Source organism: Antechinus flavipes, chromosome 3 (assembly GCF_016432865.1).
Source record: "Antechinus flavipes isolate AdamAnt ecotype Samford, QLD, Australia chromosome 3, AdamAnt_v2, whole genome shotgun sequence".
In the NCBI taxonomy this organism is placed as follows: Eukaryota; Metazoa; Chordata; class Mammalia; order Dasyuromorphia; family Dasyuridae; genus Antechinus; species Antechinus flavipes.
In genome coordinates, this window is record NC_067400.1 from 427,810,643 (window position 1) to 427,832,945 (window position 22,303).

Here is a 22,303-nt window from a genome sequence, read left to right on the forward strand (position 1 = left end):
TCATTTGAAAATTGTTCATATGCTTTGATCATTGATCAATTGGAGAGTGGTAAAGTGATCTTTCTACACAGTAAATTTGTCACTTTTCTACTCAATAAATTCCAATAATTCCACATTGAATCTAGGATCAAATATTACTATAATTTCTATTTTTGTAGATTTTATAACTATATGCATAATTATTAGAAAACAAAGTGTATGATCCCAAAAATTCAGCATCTCTTTGGGGTATGTGACCAAAGAAATTCATTTAACTACTAAGTACATTGGACATCTATTTAAGTCAGGGATTCTTAACTTTTTCGTGTGCTGCTAACCCAGAAATGTGCTAGAGCCAGTTCCTCCTTCAGGGTTCTGAGATCCAACTCTCAAATTAGCAGTGTGAGCATTTTTACAAGCTACACATCAGAGCCTGATTTATTGTGTTGTTGGCTGTCTAGATTTTTAAGTGATGGGAGAACAGGAAATAGGAAGAAAGACACTATCTCCATTTAGAGAAAAGACTGATAAATTAGAATATTTTAGAATGAGTTTACATATATAAATAAGTATACGTATTAGTTAATATACAGATATACATATTTGCGTCTAATGGTAGCCATCTGTAGAGCATGTGAACGAAAAGAAAAAAAGAAATTTACATGATAAATTTATTATATATTTAGAAGAAATAGCCACTTGTACATAATAGATTTGCTTCATGTGCAATAATATTTTAATATTCTATCTTACAGAAATACTTGTTTTATTTCATAAATTACAAATAAAATTTTAAAATAAAAATTTTTAAGCGATGGAGAAAATGCAAATTAAACTTAAAAATATGTTCTGGATCTTTTTTTTTTCTTCAGAGAGGTAGTATTATTCCATAAAATGGAGCAGTTAGCAATCAGATGACCTCTTTTCAGAATAAATGAGGAAAAATGTATAACATATATAGAATTACAAAGGAAATCATTTTATTGAAATATTATTATGTTAAAAAAAAAAGTAAGCCAAGGTCACAGACCCCAGGTTAAAAACCCTTACTTTGAGACTATAAATTGCAGAACAATTGTTCTGCAAATTGCATTGTTCAGAACAATTGTTCTTATTTGCATCTATGGAAGAAGTTTTCTCAAAATAAGTTCCCTCTACCAGTGAAAGCACTGATTCACAACCCACACAAAAATAACTATCCATATTTGGGTATTATCCTTCTATGTCCATTACTAGACTGTTAGCCCCAAGAGGGCAAAAACTATGTCTTATCCAAACTGTATATCTTTCTTCCTCCCCCCATCTACCTGTGGAATTTTATTTTGCCTAAAATAGAATTTTTTAAATTTGAATTTTAATAGTTTATAAGATAGTCACAAAGATTACTTTCTGTGCAATTTAGCTCTTTGTTATCCAGTAGTGAATAGAAAGTGAAGTAATAATTTCCAGAAACCACTTCAGATCTTTTTTGGAACCGAAAGGGTATATAAATCATATATTTATATGGGGTGGGTAGATAGATAAAAAACTAGTCAACAGAAAATAAACATTCTAATTGGTAGGAAATTTACTATCTAATAAAGTGACAGCAACATTCAAACTTCATTATTTTCCAAAAAAATTTAAGTCAATTATTAATAAATTGTAATACATTTTAAAATCTACTGAAATTAAATACTAAGTACAATTTTCTCTGAAAGCCTGTAGAAAACTACTTTTGTGAGCAGCAATTATAACAGAAAAACAATCAAGTTGAATTAGAAATATTTTCTAAAAATCTATCCTGATGAAATATATCTTCTGCTTCTCAACACAGAGGTATAATATATACTATCAGATTCTAGAGTCTTATCAGAGGGTTTTGATTCAATGGTTTTCTTATATTATCAAGGAAGGATACAAAGAATAAAGAGTATAAGAGGAAATGCCTGAGTTGTGAAAATAAAAAGCAACAATAAAATTTATTTTTAATAAATTTTAAGAAGTTTTTTTTAATATTCTATCCTTAATGTTATTGCCAAAGAAAAACATGGTGTGAATGGAAAATTGAACTGAACAGAGAGTATCCAAAGGTTGGGTCTAGACTTGGGTTCTGCTTTTGATAAATAGCTGAATGACCTTGGGCAAAACATTTCATTTTTCTGGGTCTCAGTTTCATACTGTTAAAATGGAAAAATATGAATAGTTTCAGATGATCTCTAATGTGACTTCAAGCTCTCAAATTCTGAGTCCCTGAAAAACAGGCTTAATGAGAGGGAAAAGATGCAAACGTGTACAGAAATTCTCTAAGAACTTTCAAGGGCTTTGGAGGTTGATTGCAGAGGTCTTTTATTATGTCTAATTTGCCTTCTAAAGCACAGTTTTCCTTTTCCTTGATGTGAGTGTGCTTCTTTGCTCATCAGCCATGATTAGGGTTGTCTTTTGCTTCAGAAATGAGTAAAGAGAAAGAATGATGGATAAGTGGAGGGAAATATATCTTACTTTGTTAAGTAGGCCAGAATAGGAAAAAGGAAGGGAAAGGAAGTAAAAGTGTGTGTGTGTGTGTGTGTGTGTGTGTGTGTGTGTGTGTGTGTGTGTGTGTGTGTGTGAATAAATGGGTCTGGAGGCACAATTTTTGGATTGTGAGTAGTGAAAAAGGAAAAGGAGTGCATGTTGTCTGTACAGTTGTCCTTTAGAAGTGAAAAAATAGAGAAGGAAACAAGGCAAGGTAGGGTAAATTCAAATAAGACAAGGAGTCAAATGATGTTAAAGATTATGAACATGGTTAGGCAAGGAAACACCGTCAGACAGTTCTCCCTTCCTGCTGTGATGACCCTAGTAGTTTCTCCAAGATGCCAAACAAAGAAGAGGAGATACAGGAGAGCAGAGCCAGGGAGCTCAAGACTTCTAAGTCAACCCTACCAGCATCAACGACCTGATGTCCCTCCTCCCACTTACTGTGATTTTGAATATGAATTAGCTTCCAATTCTCCAAAAATTTTCTCTTTCTCCACTAGAATAAAGAATCCCCAGATCCAGGCTCCTTGCTTCCTTTTCCCAATACTTAGTCCTCCTCTCCCCATATAAGAAATCTATTTTAAAAAAACACCAGATTTTACTGGTTAGAAGTGCCAATTCCATCTGGCCCCAGTGGCTCTGATCTTTGTCCATAATTTTCTCTCTGACTTCTCTTTATATTGCAAGTTTGTCCATTCAAAAAAGCTGACTTGTTTTCCTATCTTGTTATTTACTTCATAATTCTTTGCATTAGGCATTAGTATTTTATACCTTTCTTATTCTACATCAAGACAACCCGTCACTAGGGAGTCACTAATCCAACCCTTATTGTTATTCTCTATACAAGAGTGCAAAATGTGACTTTTTGAGTAAGAAAAGTAGAGAATAACCTTCATTTTTGACAGAGGAAACATTATTAAACCAGGGTTCCCTAAACTGAGGAGTGCATATAAGTTTAGAATGCATTTGACTTTCTCATTTACAGATAAATATAACTATGCATTCCCCAAGTATGTATTTTAAAGCATATTGGAAATTTTTATAGTATATGCCAGCCTTCAAAGTAGGGGACTAGATCTCTGGGGGCAATGATATGACCTCGATAGGAGGTTATAACATTATCCTAAGGAGTAAGTAACTAACTTGTCATAGGGTGGGAAGATGTATTACATCCTACCCTCCTCATAATAGTTTGTCTCCAATATAGTCATATGTACTATTTATCCATTATTGGCCCAACATTTCCTCACTCTGCCCCTTCATGAAGATGTAGAAACTCATATCCTGCTTTGGCCTCTTAGAACCTAGAGACTGGTTACTTGCATCAATCAAATTAGCTGAATAGTTAGTTATTATTTTTAATAACTGAATCTTAATATTACATAATCATTCTTTGAAAACAATGAATCAGGGGCAGCTAGATGGCATAGTGGATAGAGTACAACCCTGGGATCAGGAGGATCTGAGCTCAAAGTTCACTTCAGACATTTAATACTTAATAGCTGTATTACCCTGGGCAAGTCACTTAACCCCAATTGCCCTGCCCAAAAAAGAAAAGAAAAGAATGAAGCAAATGCAATTATATCCTTTTTAGAGAGAACAAAAGGGGGGGCACATTATAGTGTTAAATACATTTTAAAGTTTGGATTTCATGTTTTATAAAGTTCATAACTCATTATTACAGACTTACTTTATGGAATTTTTATAGAAATACACTTATATTAGTAATGCATACTCAAAAAATGTTTTACTGATTGGAGTGAAGAAGTTTGTAGATTACTGGTTTCTACTACAAACATCCTCTGAAGGAATCAACAAAAAGCAGTGTGGTGTAGTGGAATAAGCATTAGACTTTTAGACTTTGAGTGCTGAGACTTCAATTTTTTATCTCTGCTCAGGTTTCAGCCTTTATTATCTGTGTTACCTACCTTTGTGCATATCACTTTCTCATCTGAGAAATGGAGATAATCATATCATTTGGCTTACAGAAAAGTATTTGTATATTTTTAGCCTGAATTTAAAATCAAGTGTGAATTAAGAAATATTCCAGGCTTTAATATTATTCTGCTCTTTGTCCTTGTTACAAAATATCAGGTCCACAATTTTCCCTACCACCAATTCTACCCTTGTGTTCAGTAATGAGTGAACAAATCAATGGTGAATTCAATAATGAAAAACATGTATTATGGGTGATATGAGGCTTAATTTCAATTCACATTTTGACCATTATTACATAGTTAATAATTATAATTACTTAAAAATATATATTTCTCTGTCTTTCTCAGACCTTAAGGTAATTTAAAAAGATTATTTCTGGAACTTCAAAGGGTCAGCTGAATATTCTTCATCTTTTAAAAAATATTATAATTCTAGCAAATTATGTTTTTTGGAAAACAAGAGGGGAAGAGCTAGAAATAATACTTAGGGATCACACTTTCTCATTTATTTAACCAACTTTATCTTCCACCAGTGTTTTTCAAATTAAGAGTCAGAACAACAGAATTTTATTTTAGAAATGATATTTACTAAGATGCTATTTACTTTTTTTAAACTTAGATTACTAAGATTAATAGTAACAACAAAACATCCCTCCAAAACAAACCTGGAATATGCTCTCCAACATACATACATAAGTAGGAAAATAAGTGATCAAGGCAACTCACAACCTCAAAACTTCAAAGTTTTGATTATTTTTCTTTTTTATTATTATTATATTCTATTATTTTTCTCAACTAATGTTTTCAGTGTCTCTAAGTGAGCAGTTTCATTGTTAGACTATTGATGATGATGTCACCATCACTTCAAAGAAATAAAAGAATTGCATTTTTTTTTCCCAACTGCTGGATCTTTTTAACTATCTCAAATGAGCAGCACTCTACTTTTTAAGAGTCACAGATTGAATCAAAAAGGTGTTCATATTTCACAAAGACATAAGGGTGTTAACATTTTGTTAACAAATTAACACCTCATCATGGTATAATTATATTTTGTGATCTGAAGAGGAAAACAAAATCCTTCCTCTCTTTTCCTTATACTAGTTACCTCACAGGGCTGTGAAGGAAATGCTTTGTAAAGAACGGGAAATAAAATAGAGTTTAATTAACTGAGGAATAACCATAAATTGATTTGTAAATTGCACAAAACCTTACTGAAACCATTCCTGCCTTCTCTTTACCCTGAAGACAATAATTTAATTAAGCATTAGATTTAGACATAGAGGAATGAAACATTTTTTCAGGATTCCTCAGTCAGGTTATGTTAGATCTGCCTCTGACTCAGCTCAGTATTAATACAGAAAGGTAGCAAAGATAGGATACAGGACTTGAAGTCAGGAACACCTGAGTTTGAGTCCTGACTCAAAGGGTTTTACTGTAGTTGTCACTTCATGTGTTTATCTTAATTTCTTCACCTGTAAAATGGGAAGGATAATACTTACCTTCCAGGATTGTTGTTAGGAGTAAATGAATTTACATTTACAAAACATCTGTAAACTTTAAAGAGCTATCTAAATATTAGCTATAAAAATATTAGACTGTAGTATATTATGTCTCTTAGGATTAGAGGGATGATAGGGATGGTTTCAGAAAAGTCTTTGTTCTTGGATTTCTGGTTAGTATAAGAAAGATAGCCCTCATTTTCATATGTCACAATTTGTTTGGTTATTCACCAATTCATTGATATGAGAAATGAATGGGCACTTATTTGGTTTCCAGAGTTATAAAAAATGTAGAAATGAAGCTTTTATTAGAAAATTGAAAATCACAAGGATATCAAAGAATACTTAAGGGTAGAAATTAGTTGTCTTCCTCCAAAAGAATGTAAGCTCCTTGGGAGTAGGGGCTGTCAAGATTCAGGTCCTGTAACTTCTGTAATATCCAATTAATGTGGAATCAGGGGAGGGACTTGTGCTTGAGGATAGGAAATAAAATCTTGCCTTTGGAGTTTCAAATATGTGTCTACAAAGCTAGGCACTCATTCTTTCAAAAATATAAAATAAATCTTTCCTGAATTCATCAGTCAGTGGAGTTCTCGTTAAGATATTTTGTTTCTTACAGTTGGCTTCTATTTTGATTCCAATTCTTTGCAAAGCATTTTCTTCACTACCCTTGAGGTAAACCTAAGAAAAGGGGGATTATTGTATCATAAAAACTACTGATAAAGATAAATTAAAAGACACCTATATGAACTGATGCAGAATGAGATGAACAGAACAAGAAGAACATTTAACAAAATGATTACAGTGATGTAAAGCACTGTTCAATATTGAGACTTTTCATGATTTTAGAAGAATAATGACACATATTTTACTCCTGAGCAATCTACTTTCAAACAAGGCCGATGTGCTCATTTATTTTTCTTATAGTTATTTGTCACAAAAGAGGATTCTATTGGAATAGAAGGAATTAATGGGAAGTTAAAATGAAATAAGAGGGGGGGGAATCAATAAAAAAAACTGAAAATAAACAGAAGATATTTCCCAAATTAAGAGATAATCTAAAAATGTGGTTGATTATTATTATTGTTATTTAGAAGTTATTCACAGATAGAAGTTGCATCAAATGTTGAAATTAAAAGAAAAAGAAATGTCCACAAGTAAAACCTTTTCCTGATCATTTCAGAGCCCAAGCAAGTGAATATTTAATGCTAAAGATATTATTTTTCTGTAGAAAGTATGCTTTCACTTTTATTTTTTCAGTGTGTACATTTTTCTCTGCTGAGTCATTGTCAGCTGACTGATCACATAAGAAAACATGTCAGTTTTCAATTTACAACTAGGGAAATCAGAGATGTTTTGAACAGGGATGTAGCTTGGGTTAAACAGATAATACAGAAAATAGCGACAGATAGTCATTTGTGTTAAATTATTCTGCTAGGAATTTTTAATAAAAAGACATTGAATATAACTATGCCCTGTGTTCAATACAAGAAAGATAAAACATACTTTGTAGTCAAGGTTTTTAGCAGAGAGTTTGAAAATAAGTTTTTTTCCCTACCTTCTCTGATGAAAGTACACATTTGTCTGGTAGACACTGGACAGCTCAACAGAATAAAATACATATTTGATTTCTTTTCACTTCCTAGGGAAGATAAAATAATATGATAAGTTCCAGTGACTCCCAGTCAAATATAAAGTCTTTTGTTTTGTCTTTTAAAGTCCATCAGATAAAACTATAAGTTCTAGTGACTCCCTATTACCTTTAAAGTCAAATATAAAGTCTTCTGTTTATCTTTTAAAGTCCATCATAACCTAGACTCTTCTTACCTTTCCAGTCTTCTTATATATCCCTCTTTTCCATGTACTTTGAGACCCAGTGATACCTTTCCCCTTGTGGCTCCTCAAAAAAAGCCACTCCATCTCTCAACTCTTGGCATTTTCATTGATTGCCTTGCCAGAAATTCTCATTTCTCTTATCTATCTCCCAGCTTTTCTAACTTCCTTCAAATCTTAGCTAAAGTTCTATCTTCTGCAAGAAGACTTTTTAGACTTCATTTAATCTTAGTGCCTCTCCTCTGTAATTATCTTTACTCTATCCTGTATATATTATGTTTGTACATAGCTCTTTGTATCTTGTCTCTCCCATTAAATTGTAAGCTTTTTGAGGTCAAGTACTGTTTTTTGCCCTTTTTTGTATCCCAGTTTTTAGAACAGTTCTTGGCACATGGTAAGTGCCTAATAAGGTCTTCCCGATTGACTCCCTATCTACTTACCTCAAATAAATACATCATTTATTTTTAAAAATAAATTCTTATCATCCCCCAAATGCCAACCAAGGGCAAATTACACATATCTTGTGCTTTAGCCATCCCACAAAAATATATTAAAACAATTAAAATAATTTTATCTCTATTTTCAGCTCCTAAGTACATTAGAATATTAAAAACAGGTACAACAAAGATCACAAAACCTCTAATTTTCCATATGAGGTTGAGTCTCAGAGAAAAGAAGAGTCTACTAGTCAGTTACTGTCTTTCTCTACATTCTAACATCTACCATCATTTTTAGTGAAGTCAATATTCACATTGATGCTGGGTTTTTAAAAAAAGTTTTATTTTTTTGTTTGTTTAAAAAATTAAGAATTCATTTTTATTTTTAAAATATATATAAAGATTGTTTTCAGCATTCACCCTTGGAACTAGTGTTCCAAATTTTTCTCCCTCCCTTTCCCCTACTCCCCTCTCATAGATAGTAAATAATCCATTATAGGTTTAAAATATGCAATTCTTCTAAACATATTTCCACATTTATCATGCTGCACAAGAAAAATCAAATCAAAAAAAGAAAAAAATTGGAAAGAAAAAAAAGCAAGCAAACAATGATCAAAAAAAGTAAAAATACTATGTTGTGATCCATATTCTGTCCCCATAGTCCTCTTTCTGGATGCAGATGGCTCTCTCCATCACAAGTCTTTTGAAATTGTCCTGAATCACCTCATTGTTGAAAAGAGCCAACTGCATCAGAGTTGATCATTACTTAATCTTGTTGCTATATATAATGTTCTCTTGATTCTACTTATTTTACTTAGTATCAGTTCATGTGAGTCTCTCCAAGCCTTTCTGAAATCATCCTACTGATCATTTTTTATAGAAGAATAATATTCAATTACATTCATATACCATTGCATAAAGATTTAAATGATATGTTGATCAAATCTGCAGGTAACACTGAACTAGAAGGAATAGCAAACATACCAGATGATAGATTCAGGATCCAAAGAGCATCAGGCTAAAACTAATAGTATAAAATTTATTAAGATTAAATGTAAAATCTTTCACTCTAGTAAAAGTAAAAAAAACAAAAAAACAAAAAACAAAAAACAAATATATGATTATATTGGATGGATTGATGGATAGACAACAATAGTCTAAAAGAGTATGATAGTCCAGAAGAGGATCTAAGTCTATAAACTCAATATGAATCTAAAATCTAATAAAAATATAATGAAAACTTGGGATATGTTAAGCAGGATGTATCTAGTAGGAATAGTGAGTTGAAGATCTCATTTTATACTTCTCAGATCCTTCTGTTGAGTATGAATTCAGTTCAGGGCATAAGAGTTCAAAAAGAATAATAATAAACCAGGTTGTGTCCAGAAGAGAACCACCAAGATGGTGAAAGGCCATGAGTTTATAACATATGAGGATAAGTTGAAGTGTCTGGGAATATTTATCTTGGGGGAAAAAGAAGACTCATGAAAACATGGTATCTGTTTTCCAATGTTTGATGGCCTATAAAGGAACAGGATTCGACATGTTGTGTTTGGCCACAGAAAGCAGAACCAGTAGCAAGGGACAAAAATAACAAAAAAACTCAATTTTATCTTTATGCTAAAGGGAAAAACTTTCCAATATTTATAAATGTATAAAAGTGACATGCGTGCTTCTTCCCACTTTCTTGGTTGTCTTCAAATATAGACTGGATTGAATATTGCTGGATATGTTAAATTAGAATTCAATGATGAGGTGGATTAAATTAGATTGATCACTTCTCAGATTCTGTGATGTTGTGACCTTTGATTTTAACAATTCTAAATTCTCCTCATTGCCACTGAGCCTAATACAACATATCTACAACCATAGTGAATTGCCTTTCTAAGACAGCATTAAATAGCTTATATACTATTACATTATATAATAAAAGATTTGAAGGAAGTTAGAAAAACCGGGAGATAGATAAGAGAAAAGATTGAACCAGTCTTGCTTTTCTGAATCCCAATTAAGTATTCTATTTACAATATCAAGTTTCCTGAAGAATATTTTCTTAATGTAATAGTGTTCAACATGTGTCTATAGTGATTATATACAATGTTCCTTTTATAAATATATTTATTTGATTGTTTTTTTTTCCTTTCTTTCTTCTTCCCTCTAATTTTCCTTCTTTTTTTCCTCCCTTCCTTTCCTCATCTATTTTTTAAATAATAGCTTTTTATTTTCAAAATATATGCAAAGGTAGTTTTCAATATTCACCTTTGCAAAACCTTTGCAAAAAAAAAAAAAACACAAGGTTTCCCTTTATCCTCTCCCCTAGACAGCAAATAACCCAATATACGTTAAACATGTACAATTCATATATATATATATGCCTTCCTGATATACCCTTCTTATTACAGAGACTTTTAAAATTTGTAACAAAGAAAAATGTGAAGTAAAACCAACTAATATGGTAACTATATCAGACAATATATGTATATTCCTTCCATACCAATAATTTCTTCCTATCCTACAAAGAAGTATTATTTTTGTTTCAGCATTTGTCCTCTGGAATCAAGAATGTTCTGTGATGATCTTTCTAACCTCATGGTCTCTCAGTTCATCAATCTCCTCATCTCTTATGCCTTGTGAATCTCTGTTCTATTTCACTCACCCAAAGGGATGGTCATAACCTTAAAGTCTTTTAGAATAACTCCATGCCAAAAATCCCAAAAGACTGACTTTTTTCTTTTTTAATCATAATCTATCTTTTTATCTCTCTCCTGATCCATGTGTCTAACCTCACCCTGACCTCCAGGCTTTCTTCCCTCCCTATCCTCTTAATGTATCATCCCTCTTCTGGTTTCTCTTCATTTTCTATATAATCTCATTCTATAGTTAGCAATTTCATCAAGCATTGTCTTCTACCTGGAATCATCCTCCCTTTTGCCATTCCATTGTTCCCACTCTGCTAATGACCAAATATGGGTCACTCCTAAAATCCACATTTTTCATTCCTAAATTCAAATCTAATAAAAATCATAAAAAATCATGGGAATGAAGAGAACTATCTTGTTCCCATTAAACATTCTTTCCTCCTAAATATGCCTGATTCCTTTGGTTGCTCCTCATATTGTTGACTAGATCTTCTACAAATTCATGCTAATTATAAATAGGCTCTCTCCTCAGTGCATAGAATTGATATGATGTCTTTCTGGCTTCTGATTTACTTGTCATCATATTCCCAATAGCTGTTCCAAACCTCTGACATCAAGGTGCCAACTCTGCCTTATTCTCACCTCTCCCTTTCAGCAAATGATGCCCTAAAATGACTAATACTCTCATCTCTTCCTTCTCACCTCAAAACCTCTCTATGAACTTATCCACCCTCTTCACCTTCCTTTCAGTCTCAAATGATGAAGTAGTTCTCTTTATTGCTAAAATCAATCCTTCTAGTTGGGTTCTTGATCTTGGGTAGAGATCTCTAAGATTTTAAGCCAAAATTTTTCTTCCCCCTTCTTTCACTTTCTTTGAATTATCTCCTATTCTATGAGAGAAGAAATATATGTTGAGAAAAGAGGTGTATGTCACATCAAAAGAGATTAATTTTAAATAATTCTCCCAACATTTAACAGTTAAATGAATATGAGCAAATTATAACCTCTCTGAAGTTCAATTTCTTCATTAGTAACAAGAGAATGCTATTATCTAGGATTATGGTTAGAAACAAATGAAGTAATGTTTGGAAAGTGCTTTGCAAATCTTAAAATACTATATAAATGTCAGCTGTGATTTCAGGGATCTTTCAGTTTACAAATATCTGTCTATATAAAACCAAAATTGAAAAAAATTAAACAAAATTCTTTCAAACAGACTATAGCATTTTTTGAAAAATTATTCCTTATGGCCAATGGGATTTATACCAGGAATCCAAAGATAATTGAACATTAGAAAAATAATCAATATAATCAATCATATTAAAAAACAAAACATTCAAAACCACACTATCATTACAGTAGATGGGAGAACAAGCTTTGACAAAGCACAATATTCCTTATTCTGAACGAAAGAAACAAATAGAAAATGTACAGAGTGTAGAGATAAAGGAACCTTTTAAAAATATCATTAAAAAGCATCTATGTCAGGACAGCTAAATGGCACAGTGGATAGAACACTGGCCCTGAAGTCAGAAGGACCAGAACTCAAATCCAACCTCAGATACTTAATGCTGTTATGGGTCAGAACTCTGAATTAGAAACAAGGATTCTTAAAAGGTGCTAATTCTTTGACAAAAATTGCTGGGAAAATTGGAAATCAGTATGGCAGAAACTAGGCATTGACCCACACTTAACACCGTACACCAAGATAAGGTCAAAATGGGTTCATGATCTAGGCATAAAGAATGAGATGATAAATAAATTGGAAGAGCATAGGATAGTTTACCTGTCAGACCTGTGGAAGAGGGAGGAATTTATGACCAAAGAAGAATTAGAGATCACTATTGACCACAACATAGAAAATTTTGATTATATCCAATTGAAAAGTTTTTGTACAAACAAAACAAATGCAAACAAGATTAGAAGGGAAAAAATAAACTGGGAAAACATTTTTACAATCAAAGGTTCTGATAAAGGCCTCATTTCCAAAATATATAGAGAACTGACCCTAATCTATAAGAAATCAAACCATTCTCCAATTGATAAATGGTCAAAGGATATGAACAGACAATTCTCAGACGAAGAAATTGAAACTATTTATAGACATATGAAAATATGCTCCAAATCATTATTAATCAGAGAAATGCAAATTAAGACAACTCTGAGATACCACTACACACCTGTCAGATTGGCTAGAATGACAGGGAAAGATAATGGGGAATGTTGGAGGGGATGTGGGAAAACAGGGACACTGATACATTGTTGGTGGAATTGTGAACACATCCAGCCATTCTGGAGAGCAATTTGGAACTATGCTCAAAAAGTTATCAAGCTGTGCATACCCTTTGATCCAGCAGTGTTTCTACTGGGCTTATACCCCAAAGAGATACTAAAGAAAGGAAAGGGACCTGTATGTGCCAAAATGTTTGTGGCAGCCCTGTTTGTAGTGGCTAGAAGCTGGAAAATGAAAGGATGTCCATCAATTGGAGAATGGTTGAGTAAATTGTGGTATATGAACGTTATGGAATATTATTGTTCTGTAAGGAACGACCAGCAGGATGAATACAGAGAGGACTGGCGAGACTTACATGAACTGATGCTGAGGGAAATGAGCAGAACCAGGAGATCATTATATACCTCAACAATGATACTGTTTGAGGATGTATTCTCATGGAAGTGGACCTCTTTGATAAAGAGAGCCTTAATTGATCAAAGATGGACAGAAGCAGCTACACCCAGAGAAAGAACACTGGAAATGAATATAAACTGCTTGCATTTATGTTTTTCCTCCCGGGTTATTTATACCTTCTGAATCCAATTCTCCCTGTGCAACAAGAAAACTGTTTGGTTCTGCACACATATATTGTATCTAGGATATACTGCAACCCATTCAACATGTAAAGGACTCTTGCCATCTCGGGGAAGGGGTGGAGAGAGGGAGGGGAAAAATCGGAACAGAAATGAATGCAAGGGATAATGCTGTAAAAATTACCCTGGCATGCGTTCTATCAATAAAAAATTATTTAAAAAAAAGGTGCTAATTCAGTGGAAATGATGATACAATGGTTATCTAGTTTAGCATGGCACTTAATAGTTCTCTAAGTTCCCTATGACATTTAATTTTACAACAAATAATGGTTTCCTAGTAATATAGTCATTGGTTTATTCAGTGTAGAGCATATAAGCTGGGAGCTCAAGCTCTCAGAGGGAAAGAGAGATTCAATTTCATCTTCTATCAGGCTCCTAGTGGCTAGCCTGGCCTCCTGCACTTTTCCATTGAAACCAAAACTCTGAAAGGCTCTCCAGAAAGCTGTCCACCCCAGGCAAGGAGGCAATAAAGAATTTGGACTTTAACACCTGGCTATTTTTGTGGTGATAACTGAGCTGAAAGGAAGCCTGCCCAGAGACCTCCAGAAAACCAAATCAAGAACATTATATAATACTTCCTAGCTGTGTGACCCTGGGCAAGACACTTAACATCCAATGGCTTTAGCTTAAAAAAAAAAAAAAGGCATTTATGTGAAGTCAAAAGAAAGTATCATATGCAATGGGGATACACTGGACATTTTCCCAGTAATTTTGAGTGTGAAGCAAGGATATTTACTCTTCCATTATTATTTGATACAGTTTTGGAAATGCTAATAGTAGTAATAATACTAGAGAAGGAAATTAAAAGCATAGAAATAAAGAATAGAGAAAATTATCTCTATTTGTTAATAACATGATGGGTTGTTTGGAAAATTTTAAGGAATCCTAAAAGAACTAATTAAAACAATTGAACAAACATACACACACACACACACACACATAGCTTTAGCAAAGTTACAGGCTACAAATAATTCTTCAAAAATAAACAACATTTCTACAAATAGCAAAATGGAAGGGGAAATCTCATTCTAAGTAACAACAGAATGCATAAAATATCTGGGGATCAATTTACCAAAGCACACAAAAGACTCATATAGATTCAATTACAAAGTACTCATTAAATAAATAATTTAAATAGTTGAAGAATAATCAGTGCTCATGACTAAGCCATGTTAATATAATAATGACAATGCTACCAAAATTAATTTTTACTTTCAATGATATACCAATTAAATTATTAAGGTAATACTTTATAGAATCTAAAAAATTAACTTCAAAAAACAAAAAAAAATAGACTATCAAGGGAAATTATGAAACAAGGATGAAAGGTAACAATATTTACAACATCAATCTACATTACAAGGGAGTGGTATTTCAAACCATCTATATTAGTTAAAAAATGGAGAGCTAAAGCAATGGAATAGATGAGAAAAAGAGGCATTGGAAACAAAAGAATTTTTTAAAACTAGCAAATGATAAAGGAAACCTGTATTACCTAGGTAAAATTTCTGAGAAAACTGGAAATTAACTAAGAATTAGGCTTACATCAGCACCTTATATCATATCCCCTAATGCATTCTAAAAGGATGTGACCTTAATTTTAAAGATTATACTATTAAACAATTAAAAGTGAAATAGATCATATATGACTCACATCTATGAATAGATCTATTTGACATACATACACTTTAAATATTATATATAACATAGTATATTTGCTACCCATATTTATAATATATATAAATAGCATACAATCACAATCATATATACATTATGTATATACTTGTATATATATCATATAAAATGTATTATATCGAATTTACATAAATAGTAAAGATTTATATGATATATACACAAGTATATACATTGTATGTTTACATGTATTATATGTTTACATAACATGCAATGTACATATAGTTCAGGTAGCATTCAAAGTAAATAGTATATATAACATATTATGCATGTATGCCATATATAATATATAAAGTATGTATATAGAGTATCTATACACACACACCCATATATATATGTACTATATATACATATATATTGCTAATAATCATTCCTATAATAGAAAAGTGATTTGAACAGTTCTCAAAGGAAGAATTTAACTATTAATAACCACATGAAAGAATGCTCCAAATCACTAATAAAAGCAAATCAAAACAATTCTAAGATTTTTCCTCACACTCTGCAGAATTTGCAAAGATTACCCCAAAATGGCAATATTCAATGTTGATGGTTTTGTGGAATGATATCACACTTGTTGGTAGAAGTGATACAGTCATTTTGACAGGGAATTTGGAATTATGCAAATAAAGTAACTAAGATGTTCATACTCTTTGACCAGAGACTCCATTCTTTGGCTTTTATATTTCTAGGAAGTCATCAATAAGAATAAAGTTTCCATATGTAACAAGATATTAATGGCAAAACCTTTTGTGATAGCAAAGAATTAGAAACAAAGTAGAAACCCATCAATTGAGGAATGCTTAAAAAAAAGGTAAATTACGACTGTAATAGAATATCACTGTGCTGAAAGAAATGATGTAATGATGAATACAGAAAACAGAAAAATCTGCATAAAAAGGATGCCAAGTGAAGTTAGCAGAAGAAAGCAACATATATAATAACTATAACAATGTAAATATTAAGAGCAACTACATACTAAAACAATCAAAAGTAAATGTAACAAAATTATAAAGATCAGGCATGATTTGAATGAAAAGAAATAGCACATCTTCGAATCATCCCTTTGTGGAGGTGGAAAGTACACAGGTGTTTACACATGTTTTTGAACTTTTTCAGTGTATTGTTAAATTGTATTGATTTTTTTCTTTTAGAAACACTATTTGTTATATTTAACAAAATGGGATGGATTTCTGGGAAGGGAAAAGAAAAAGATACTAGGAGTGACTATAATTTCATAAGAAACACAGACTACATAAAAAACTTTAATAAAACAGAAATATAGTCTCTGTCCTCAAGGAGCATCAGCCAACACACAAAAGGAAACTGAAAGTCAGGGGATGGGAGAGATGAGAATACCTGGAAATGGTTTTATAGTCCAGAAAGAAGGAAAAGAATACTTTATTCTTCCTTTTATCACTTTGGGAGACAAGCTGAAGGATACTATCATTTTCTAGTTCATCATGATGACTTGAACCAGAAACTATCTCCAGCTCCCAAAAGCCTCCGTAATATAGCAATCATACTTTACACTTGTTCCGTACTTTAAAGTTTTTACAATTTTACAATTATCCTATTTTATCTTCATAAAACTTGAGAAGTTGGAATGAGTTATCCTCAACTTACAAGGAATGAAGTATAGGCTTGTGAAAGTGATATATCTATGATCATATTACTAGCAGTTGACAGATCCTAGATTCCAATTTAGGGAGTATTACATAAAAATTAAACAAACATTTAAATGCTTAAAGCACTAGTCCTTTAATAGGCACAAAATTTTAACTTGCACAAAAGAAACCATAAGGCCTAACAGACATTGACAGGCAAGGGTAGGTATTGGGGGGGTGGCAAAAATAAGGGAAGAGGAATTTAGATTTCAATAGTGGGTCTAATATTACATGGTGATAAGAGCAGAGAGGAGATATATTTACTCCAATTCAGGTATGATGATATTCAGTGCATTCCCTTGCAAGTAAGGATTCTCTAATTCATCTCATTTTATTCCTAGTGCTTAACATATTGCCAACAGTTAGCATATTGCTTAATATGCTTAATTGGGCATAATACCTGTAGACTGATTCAAGTCAAAACAATAGTTAAGATAAGGTATGTTACAATAGAAAGAATGTGAAATCTAGGGTGAGAAGACAATCCTAGATTCAAATTCTTATTCTGCTACTTATTACCTCTGTAACCTTGGGCAAATAACTTTCATGCTATGGGCTTTCATTTTCTCATGTGTAAAAATTAGATGATTAACCTAGATGCCTTCTGAAGTAACTTCCAGCCCTACTTGTAAGGTTCTAAGATCTATGATCCTATGAAGAAAAAAAAAATAGAGCATGGCATACATATCTTGTTAGAAACTGTGCTCTGAACTTGATCCAGTTATCTTCAAACTTTCACCATTCCTCTTAGTTAACACAAAGAGTGCTTGAGTCATTTCTCTCTTCCATAAAAGTAAAGCTTCAGAATGTAATCAAGAATCTTGCAGAGAGATAGATGGCAAATGCTTACTTAAATGCCTCCGATTGGTTTGTCATTTCTGATGTCACAGATAGAGAAACTCTGGCATTGGCTAGAGGAATAGGGCATGGAAGCTCTTAAATATAGAAGATTATAGAAAAGAGATTCTAGCGCAGAAGCAGGCTATCTCAAATGAGCATTATGAATGTCAGAAAAGCCCCCAAACTGGGAAGATTTGGGAACTATCACTCACAGTATGTAAAGTGCTTTGCAAACTTTAAGGGTTATATAAATACATCTTTTTCATGTTTTCCTCTAGAAGTGACTAGAAGTTTATTATTTCAAGATTTTAGAAGTCATCTAATTTAATATTTTCATTTTCCAGATGACAAAATTGAACCTCAAAGAAGTTAAATTAAACCCAAGATCATACAATGTATTTAGTGAGTGGTAGATTCAGACCTACAATGCCCATTTCCTGATTCCTAGAACCTTCAAATGCCAGCTTAAGTGTCATAATTTTTTTTCTTTCACAATAAAGAATTATATAAATGTCAGCAATTATTATTATTATCTCACTCCTTTTATAGCTAGTTCCTCCCTGAATTCCTGCAACAATTATTGTATATGACACTTATTATATGGTGTATGATATTTGTCTTTTTCTGTCTATCTGGCATATACAGTATGTATTCTATTCATAATATGGCTCTAAACATAATAAGAATTTATTGAATGTTCATTGCTGTTGATGCAGATAGAAAAGAGAGAAGCAGTAAGTCATCTGGAATTCCATATATTACTTCCCCAGTCTGACTCAATAAGCCTTCTGGCCTGTAATAAGACCGGAGATCTATATTGTCATCCTTCTCTCTTCTGTCCTTGCTTATGCCTATCAGTGGACAGGCCTGTGCCAAGGTGAGTAGGAAGCTTTTACATATTTGAAGTCCTTTAGTTCATCTAATCATTAATATTTTATTAGCGATTTCTAATCAACTACTTATGAGACAGATTAAAATCATGATCCCTCTCTCAAGACTCTTTGCCCAATCACCATCTATACAGTAACATAACTTCAAGACTCTTCTATTAACTTGATACTATTTAGATTACCTTTACTTTTTTTAAACAAGCATTTATTAAGCGCCCATTGTGTACCATGTATTTTGCTAAGCATTTTATATGCATTACCTCATCTGATCCCTTCAACAATCCTGGAACATAAGTACTATTATTTTCCTCATTTTACACCTAAGGAAACTGAAGCTGAGGTTAAGAGACTTGCTAGGGTTATGTGGCAAGGAGTATTTGAGTCCAGATGTGAATTCAAGTCTTCCTCACTTCATGTCCAGGGGTTCTATCTGTGGTTCCATCTAGCTTCCTACATTCCCCAACTTCCCCTTTTCTCCAGTATCTATACTCTTTTCTTCTAAATTCAACTATACCATGTATTATATATGTAATTGCTTTCTGTTGTGAATGACTAAATTAAAAGGAATCACAGAAAAGAGACACAAAAAAATGATGACATTTTTCTTAAAAATGGACCCAGGGAAAAAGAAGCATTGGAAATGCAGGTTTTGTCATTGTGCCATTTGTTGATTGAATACTAATGAGCACTTGTCTTTGAATCAGAAGACCTAAATTCCAGATCTGATACTTTCTAGCTGTGGGATTTGGGACAAGTCACTTAATTTTTCTTCATTTGCAAAACTGTAAAATGGGAATATTAATTTCATCTCTATTTGATTGCTGTAGTATCTGCTTCAAGGATTAATAAATCTTAAAGTGCTGTATAAATACAAGCTGTTGAGAGCTTAAAGATTACTTTGTGGGTAAACGTGAGCATCTGTCTTCCATTTCTTCTCTCCCCCCACTTAACAGTATCTTACTTTTTCCAATTACATGTAAAGAAATTTTCAACATTCATTTTTGCAAGATTTTGAGTTCCAAATTTTGTCTCTCTCCTTTTCTCTCCTACCCAAGAGAGTAGGTTGCTCTCCTGATATAGGTTATACATGTGCAATCATTTTAAAAATATTTCCATATTAGTCATATTGTGAAAAAACACAAGAAAGAAAGAAAAAATTAAAGTGAAAATAGTATGCTTCAATCCACATTCAGTTTCCATAGTTCCCTCTTTGGATGTGGATGGCATTTTCCATCCCAAATCTGTTAGTCTTGTCTTGGATCAATGTATTGCTGAGAAGAGACAAGTCTGTCATACTTGATCATTATACAATCTTTCTGTTAGTGTATACAATATTCTTCTGGTTCTGCTCATTTCATTCAGCATCTGTTCATATAAGTCTTTCTAGGCTTTTCCTGTCTTCCATTTCTAAAGAAATCCTTTTTTCTAAATTATCTCCAATTTCTAAATCTAACAGAACATTTATCTTACCCATTAGAGGCTTGAAGTGATATGATTCTGAAAGTGGGTTCAAGTTGCTAAATAATAGCAGGAGGGACCAACAAAAAAGGAGAATTTTCTTATAACATTTGTGAAACATTATAACCTATTGGCCATATGAGGATGTGGAATATATTTCATTTTTAAATACCTTCCTGCTCATGGTTTTTTCTCCAACAAAATTATGCCTTCTGTGGTTCTTCTTTATCATGAGCAACTTGAATGCTAAAGCAGTCAAATTAATTCTAACACCGAGGGAAAGTTTATTCTCTCAGTATGAATGGGATTCCAGAGGTCACCTGCCTATATGAACATGTCACAGAAAGCAAAATGGACAATTTTAAGTAGATAAAACCTCCAGAAGATTAAGATAAAAAATAAACAGTTCCTTGATATTGTCTCCTTTATATTTCTGTATCTCTTTATAAATCCCACATTGCATGGCCTCTCTTCAGGACCAAGATTTACACCAACTCTACGTGTTGCTTAGGACTTGACACACGCTCTTAAACCTCAAGCTTTCTGTAAAGCTTTCTATGGTACGATCTAAGACTCAATCAACTTTTTGAAAATATTGGTAAAGTCCAATCAGCAGATAACAGTACTTATTTCATTGTATTTTAGCATCTAGATAGATCAGAAGACTTATCTTCATAACTTCATATCTAACCTCAGACACTTAGAAACTGTGTGATCCTTGGCAAATCACTTGTGACTATTTGCCTCCATTCCTCATCGTTAAAATGAACTGGATAAGGAAATAGCAAATCACTCCAGTATCTTTGCCAAGAAACCCTACATAAGCTCACATTGAGTTAGTCAAGAATGAACAATGCAAAACTAAATCCCTAAAAATGAGGAGACTTGGAAAGTTTAATAGCTTGTTTTATATAATGCTTTAAGGTTTGTAAAGTGGCCTTATATACATTATCTAATTTGCTCCTCCCAATCAGCTTTAATTTTTTTTTCATAATCAGCTTTTGAAGTAGGCACTATTATTAGTGTCCTATTTTGCAGTTGAAAAAACTGAGACTCTAAGGGTTTAATTATTCATTTTTATATAAAGCTTTCAGGTCATACTTTATCTAATTTGAGCCTTTCAAAAAATCTTTGAGGTCTTTGATTTACCAATGAAACTAAGTGACAAAGAGATTAAGTGACTTGATTAGAGACACAATACTAGTGTTTGACAGATTTTCAACTAAGGTCATTTTGACTTTCAAGTCCAACAATTCTATCCACTATGCCACACTAACTCTTTAAGTGCCTGAGGTCATTCAGGGAGCAAATAGATGTATTAGATTCAAACTCAGATATTTTAATTCCAAATTTCCTACTCTTTTTACTCCAATGAATGCTGTTTGGGAAGCAATTAAGGACTTGGAGAGAGGAGGTTTAGATACAGGCACTCTGATACTAGTCATGTTAGCTGAGGCCTGTCTCTCAATTTTTTTAATCTGTAAAATGCAAGTGATAATCACTTCGCTGATTCCCTCCCAAGGCTATTATGAAGGGGGTAAATGTTTTGCAAACTTTTACAGGATCATATTCATATGAATTATTACTGTTATTTGCAAGAAGCTTTTTAACCCTCTCATCTATAATCCCCAGTTTTCCAACTGCAAATTACAAACTTTATTTCTATTGGCTCCTCGGGGGAGTCAGAAAGGGAAAGTTAAAGGGCAAAGGTGTTAGGGTTGGGGATGATGGACACAAGTGGCAAAGCAGGAGGAATAAAGTGAAGCTGTCCCTCAGCCCCTCTACTTTCCTACCTAGTAATCAGGAGAAAGGGAACCAGAACAGGAGTTGACTCTTATCAGCCCATCAGTTTCTACTTAGAGGAGTCAGAGTAGAGAGACAACAGAACATGTTGTTCCTTGCCACCGAAAGCCTAGGGGCAAGAATAACCCTCTCTTATTGAGAAAATAGGGGCTGCCCTAAAGATAGAAACACCATCTCCAAAAGGAGAAATCCAACTGGAAAAGCGTTTGGCTAAAAAGCACTCCCCCGAGACTGCTGCGCTGCAGCTAACCAAAGAGAAGCGGCTCAC

General features: G+C 32.9%; 1 long non-coding RNA gene across 1 annotated transcript in view; it reads right to left on the reverse strand.

Annotated features, from left to right (window-relative positions):
- LOC127554601 (uncharacterized) overlaps positions 1 to 17,847 on the reverse strand; it is a 39,276-nt gene extending 21,429 nt beyond the window's left edge. Inside the window, exons 1-2 of the long non-coding RNA XR_007952019.1 lie at positions 17,729 to 17,847; positions 7,470 to 7,553 (exon numbers count right to left, since the gene is read on the reverse strand). This is a non-coding gene — a long non-coding RNA (uncharacterized LOC127554601). The remainder of the gene's footprint in view (positions 1 to 7,469; positions 7,554 to 17,728) is intronic.
- Positions 17,848 to 22,303: the final 4,456 nt, after the last annotated feature.